A 7,169-nucleotide genomic window follows, 5' to 3' on the forward strand; every position below is an offset into this window, starting at 1 on the left:
ATTAGAGACCCATTTTGAAAATATGAGGGGTACAATGATCTTTGCATCAAAAAGTTTTTTGATTTCCTTTTCTATCAAAGGTAATAAGACTGGATTCACTCTCCTCAATTTCTGTTTGAAGGGATTTTGATCTTCTCTTATGGGAATGAAGTGTTGTGTTATCACCCTAAAATCTTTGTCTCTAAGCTTTGGAAAGTTGCCTTGTTTCTAGTCATAGTCTTATAATTTTTGAGTCATCTCATCACAATTAGTGTCATTCTCATTTACAAACCCTTCTTCTAGTCATGGTGTTAAAGGGTCTCTAGGTCATTTCATGCTTTAAGGGTTAGATCATAAGGTTAGAAGTCTTTTAAGATCATATCTCTTTTCCAAATAATGTTTGACAGCCTCATTCCATGTTTTAGAAGTCTTACCAAGTGTTTATAAGTCATATCTCACATCATTTTGGAGAAATTTTGAAAGTAGCTACGAAATCACTGAACTAGGAGTTTTAGTAGCGCGCTACGAAACCCCTGTAGCAGCCTGTTTTAGCAGAAAAACTGTTTTTACTAGTTAACTTCCAAAAGCTTTCCTAAGAAGCCGAGAACTTAATTTTGCAAACTGAAAGAGGCTTTTCTTCCTAACATGCTGCACTACATAAACCTCTTTCATTTTCTTCAATTCCATTCTGAGGTGGGAGAAATTTATGGTTAAACTTGCGCTACGAAACTGCTGAAAGTCAAGCTTTGTCTTCTGGTTTTAGCAGTCTTTTTCAAGATCCGTTTCTGGTTACAAGAAGATGTATTTTGGAATTCTGAGGGAGTTTTCTCTTCATAAACTCTCCAGATACAATAACCTATCTCACTTTATTCATAAGTGTTTTCAGTTGGGAGATACTAAGCTTTCATTGAGACCCTACTTTCAGAAAACGGACTTTTCCTGTTTGCCACGTGTTTTTCAAGGACAGTTTCTGGACAACTGGAGAAATTTTTTAAAAAACCAGGAGAGGTTTTTGTTTTGGACAACATGGGCTACAAAAACATCCTTCGGTTTCATAAAATGTGTCATGGATGAAGATATAAAGGCTCTGTCCCACGTGCCAATTTTCAAGGATCTAAACCTAAAAACAGGGAAACATGTTCCCTAATTTCTAGGGTTTGTCATCAGCAGTTGGGTGACCACGTGGGAGGCTTCATCAAATTCGACTTCATGGAGTTTTAGGTGTCAAATAATGTTTTAAATGTTTAGATAAGGTTGTTGTAATCATAATAAAGAGTTACACTCCTAGTTGTATTAGGTCACTAGCACTCCTAGTTAACAGCTAGTTCTAATTAATGGATTGTTTTATGGTTAGAATAGGTGTCACTGATGGAAAATTCGAATTCTCTTGATGAGGGATGATGGAATCCTAATTGTAAATGCTTTATATAGAGCAAGAGGTCGAATTAGCAAAGGGTTGGAAATTTTATGAAAAGCTTGTATTTGGCTTATGTAAAGACTCATTTTCAGTAATACATGCTTGACTTTACTTCTCAGGATTCATGAAGGATTTGTTATGTTCAAAATATGTGATGTTGTCCTTTTCTTAATTCTTACAGTGGTATGGATGTATAATCACTCAGAATTCACTGAATGTGCTCTGACTTCCTGTATACATTTATAAACTGTGTGGTCCCATATGAGTTTATGTTCTGAATGTTTAAATGCTGAATGCCCTGACTTCCATGTAAGGTTGAGTTCATTGTTATATTGAGGTGTTGTTGACTCCATAAGCCCAATGGATGTTTACTGATCATGTTCAACCATTCATATTTTTCACTTGTTTCATAGAGTTAGCCCTCTAATCTTTATCAAAATCATTAACCTTTGAGAGAGCCCTCTCAGGTTGAGGAGGCTAAGCCTCAGCCAAAAGTAGGTTTGAAATAGTTACTTAGAGTCAACCTGACCAGCAGCCTATCAGGATCTGATTTTGAGATAACATTTTGGTGCGTCTGTCGGGAGCCTGAAGTCTATTCATTCCTGAAATTAAGAGGTTGAACTTCTGAAGGTAGCAGGAGCTCAGACATCTTTTTGAGGCTGCAAAACTACCTTGGCGACTCCACACATCAAATAACAAATTGGAAGGTGACTCCACTGCGAGAAGATCAGTAGCTTGATGAAGTTCCAAGATGAGTTCCACTACAAGAATGAATGCCAGGTATGCTCCTATGAATCGGTCTCATATCCCTGGTTTTCCAAATCCTATGCCAAAGGTTGATTGGTTAGAGGATCTTCCGATATTCAAGGATGAAAAGAAAGACAATGCTGCTCTTCATTTGGTTAGGTTCCATATGCATGTACGCATTCTTAAGGTTCAGATCCCTGAAGATTGTCTCATGAGGATGTTTATGACCACTTTAGAAGGAAAGGCATGGTCTTGGTATAAAAGTTTGGAAAATGGTTCATTATATTCTCTTGCTGATTTCCATGATGTATTCTATGACATGTATAAAGAGTGTCATCCTTCCTTATTGCTGGTCAAAGATTGCTGTAGACATTCTTTAAGTCTTATTCAGTATTTGGAGGATTGTTATGATGATGATGAATTTATGGATGAAGAAATTTTAGAGGCTCTTCATAACAATGCATTTCAGCACCAAGAAGAAAGTATAACATCTCATGAAATGCAGCATGAAGATCAGCAGGGGTTTACTTATGAAAATCATATTACATCCTCTGAGATTGATGTAGAGATGCAGCAGACTTCTCAGTCTTCGAATCATAATGAAGATGAAAATTATTACACACAGCAAGAAGAAATACTGGAGGAAATTTTCTATGACCCTCAGGCGGAGGAAAAGGTTGTTCATTTTTGTGATTCCTTGCAGCAGCTTGCATCAAATAATGATCTTTATAATGAAGAAAATTACATTGTTTGTGGCATCATTTAGAAAGGCAGTTGGATAGCATATCAAATAAATTTGGTGTGGCTGAGGATCAGTTGTTTGAAGATATAGAATGTTATGAGAATCATCAAACTAACCATGTGTTTTTTGACCCTATAGCTGAATACATGGAAAAGATTTACTGTTCAGGCTTCCAGTTATATTTTCATCTTGAAGAACAGTTACACCTCATGCTGCCTTGGTTATTTCAGTATCTGGTTTATTTATGCTTCAAGCACAGTAAGGAGATCCAAGTTTTAGATCAGATTGATGATTGGCTTCATTGGAAGTTTCATGTTCCTTGAACTACAATTGGAAAATGCAGCTAATAGGGTAGGTAGGAATGTGCAAATAAGCTCAGGGTAGGTTGACTGAGCAACTATTTCAGTAGGTGCAGTTTGAATTCTTCGTTCAGAAAACATAAAAGGCTTGAGGAGAAAATTGGGCAGAGGTTCAGAGTTTTCTTCTAGAGGATGTATAGTGGCAGTGGAGCTACAAGTTCTTAGTATACCACAAGGGCACACTATCCCTAGTGGAGCCACTGTTATCACCCTAAAATCTTTGTCTCTAAGCTTTGGTAAGTTGCCTTGTTTCTAGTCATAGTCTTATAATTTTTGAGTCATCTCATCACAATTAGTGTCATTCTCATTTACAAACCCTTCTTCTAGTCATGGTGTTAAAGGGTCTCTAGGTCATTTCATGCTTTAAGGGTTAGGTCATAAGGTTAGAAGTCTTTTAAGATCATATCTCTTTTCCAAATAATGTTTGACAGCCTCATTCCATGTTTTAGAAGTCTTACCAAGTGTTTATAAGTCATATCTCACATCATTTTGGAGAAATTTTGAAAGTAGCTACGCAATCACTGAACTAGGAGTTTTTGTAGCGCGCTACGAAACCCCTGTAGCAGCCTGTTTTAGCAGAAAAAACGGTTTTTACTAGTTAACTTCCAAAAGCTTTCCTGAGCAGCCGAGAACTTAATTTTGCAAAATGAAAGAGGCTTTGCTTCCTAACATGCTGCACTACATAAACCTCTTTCAGTTTCTTCAATTCCGTTTTGAGGTGGGAGAAATTTATGGTTAAACTTGCGCTACGAAACTGCTGAAAGTCAAGCTTTGTCTTCTGGTTTTAGCAGTCTTTTTCAAGATCCGTTTCTGGTTACAAGAAGATGTATTTTGGAATTATGAGGGAGGTTTCTCTTCATAAACTCTCCAGATACAATAACCTATCTCACTTTATTCATAAGTGTTTTCCGTTGGGAGATACTAAGCTTTCATTGAGACCCTACTTTCAGAAAACAGACTTTTCCTGTTTGCCACGTGTTTTTCAAGGATAGTTTCTGGACAACTGGAGAAATGTTTTAAAAAACCAGGAGAGGTTTTTCTGGACAACATGGGCTACAAAAACATCCTTCAGTTTCATAAAATGTGTCATGGATGAAGAGATAAAGGCTCTGTCCCACGTGCCAATTTTCAAGGATCTAAACCTAAAAACAGGGAAACATGTTCCCTAATTTCTAGGGTTTGTCATCAGCAGTTGGGTGACCACGTGGGAGGCTTCATCAAATTCGACTTCATGGAGTTTTAGGTGTCAAATAATGTTTTAAATGTTTAGATAAGGTTGTTGTAATCATAATAAAGAGTTACACTCCTAGTTGTATTAGGTCACTAGCACTCCTAGTTAACAGCTAGTTCTAATTAATGGTTTGTTTTATGGTTAGAATAGGTGTCACTGATGGAAAATTCGAATTCTCTTGATGAGGGATGATGGAATCCTAATTGTAAATGCTTTATATAGATCAAGAGTTCGAATTAGCTAAGGGTTGGAAATTTTATGAAAAGCTTGTATTTGGCTTATGTAAAGACTCATTTTTAGTAATACATGCTTGAATTTCACTTCTCAGGATTCATGAAGCATTTGGTATGTTCAGAATATGTGATGTTGTCCTTTTCTTAATTCTTACAGTGGTATGGATGTATAATCACTCAGAATTCACTGAATGTGCTCTGACTTCCTGTATACATTTATAAACTGTGTGGTCCCATATGAGTTTATGTTCTGAATGTTTAAATGCTGAATGCCCTGACTTCCATGTAAGGTTGAGTTCATTGTTATATTGAGGTGTTGTTGACTCCATAAGCCCAATGGATGTTTACTGATCATGTTCAACCATTCATATTTTTCACTTGTTTCATAGAGTTAGCCCTCTAATCTTTATCAAAATCATTAACCTTTGAGAGAGCCCTCTCAGGTTGAGGAGGCTAAGCCTCAGCCAAAAGTAGGTTTGAAATAGTTACTTAGAGTCAATGTGACCAGCAGCCTATCAGGATCTGATTTTGAGATAACATTTTGGTGCGTCTGCCGGGAGCCTGAAGTCTATTCATTCCCGAAATTAAGAGGTTGAACTTCTGAAGGTAGCAGGAGCTCAGACATCTTTTTGAGGCTGCAAAACTACCTTGGCGACTCCACACATCAAATAACAAATTGGAAGGTGACTCCACTGCTAGAAGATCAGTAGCTTGATGAAGTTCCAAGATGAGTTCCACTGCAAGAATGAATGCCAGGTATGCTCCTATGAATCGGTCTCATATCCCTGGTTTTCCAAATCCTATGCCAAAGGTTGATTGGTTAGAGGATCTTCCGATATTCAAAGATGAAAAGAAAGACAATGCTGCTCTTCATTTGGTTAGGTTCCATATGCATGTACGCAGTCTTAAGGTTTAGATCCCTGAAGATTGTCTCATGAGGATGTTTATGACCACTTTAGAAGGAAAGGCATGGTCTTGGTATAAAAGTTTGGAAAATGGTTCATTATATTCTCTTGCTGATTTCCATGATGTATTCTATGACATGTATAAAGAGTGTCATCCTTCCTTATTGCTGGTCAAAGATTGCTGTAGACATTCTTTAAGTCTTATTCAGTATTTGGAGGATTGTTATGATGATAATGAATTTATGGATGAAGAAATTTTAGAGGCTCTTCATAACAATGCATTTCAGCACCAAGAAGAAAGTATAACATCTCATGAAATGCAGCATGAAGATCAGCAGGGGTTTACTTATGAAAATCATATTACATCCTCTGAGATTGATGTAGAGATGCAGTAGACTTCTCAGTCTTCGAATCATAATGAAGATGAAAATGATTACACACAGCAAGAAGAAATACTGTAGGAAATTTTCTATGACCCTCAGGCGGAGGAAAAGGTTGTTCATTTTTGTGATTCCTTGCAACAGCTTGCATCAAAGAATGATCTTTATAATGAAGAAAATTACATTGTTTGTGGGCATCATTTAGAAAGGCAATTGGATAGCATATCAAATAAATTTGGTGTGGCTGAGGATCAGTTGTTTGAAGATATAGAATGTTATGAGAATCATCAAACTAACCATGTGTTTTTTGACCCTATAGCTGAATACATGGAAAAGATTTACTATTCAGGCTTCCAGTTATATTTTCATCTTGAAGAACAGTTACACCTCATGCTGCCTTGGTTATTTCAGTATCTGGTTTATTTATGCTTCAAGCACAGTAAGGAGATCCAAGTTTCAGATCAGATTGATGATTGGCTTCATTGGAAGTTTCATGTTCCTTGAACTACAATTGGAGAATGCAGCTAATAGGGTAGGTAGGAATGTGCAAATAAGCTCAGGGTAGGTTGACTGAGCATCTATTTCAGTAGGTGCAGTTTGAATTCTTCGTTCAGAAAACATAAAAGGCTTGAGGAGAAAATTGGGCAGAGGTTCAGAGTTTTCTTCTAGAGGATGGATAGTGGCACTGGAGCTACAAGTTCTTAGTATACCACAAGGGCACACTATCCCTAGTGGAGCCACTGTTATCACCCTAAAATCTTTGTCTCTAAACTTTGGTAAGTTGCCTTGTTTCTAGTCATAGTCTTATAATTTTTGAGTCATCTCATAACAATTAGTGTCATTCTCATTTACAAACCCTTCTTCTAGTCATGGTGTTAAAGGGTCTCTAGGTCATTTCATGCTTTAAGGGTTAGGTCATAAGGTTAGAAGTCTTTTAAGATCATATCTCTTTTCCAAATAATGTTTGACAGCCTCATTCCATGTTTTAGAAGTCTTACCAGGTGTTTATAAGTCATATCTCACATCATTTTGGAGAAATTTTGAAAGTAGCTACGAAATCACTGAACTAGGAGTTTTCGTAGCGCACTACGAAACCCCTGTAGCAGCCTGTTTTAGCAGAAAAACTGTTTTTACTAGTTAACTTCCAAAAGCTTTCCTGAGCAGCCGAGAACTTAA

This window comes from Pinus tabuliformis, chromosome 1_1 (genome assembly GCF_031772625.1).
Source record: "Pinus tabuliformis cultivar Carrire ecotype Pingquan chromosome 1_1, CPIR1, whole genome shotgun sequence".
In the NCBI taxonomy this organism is placed as follows: Eukaryota; Viridiplantae; Streptophyta; class Pinopsida; order Pinales; family Pinaceae; genus Pinus; species Pinus tabuliformis.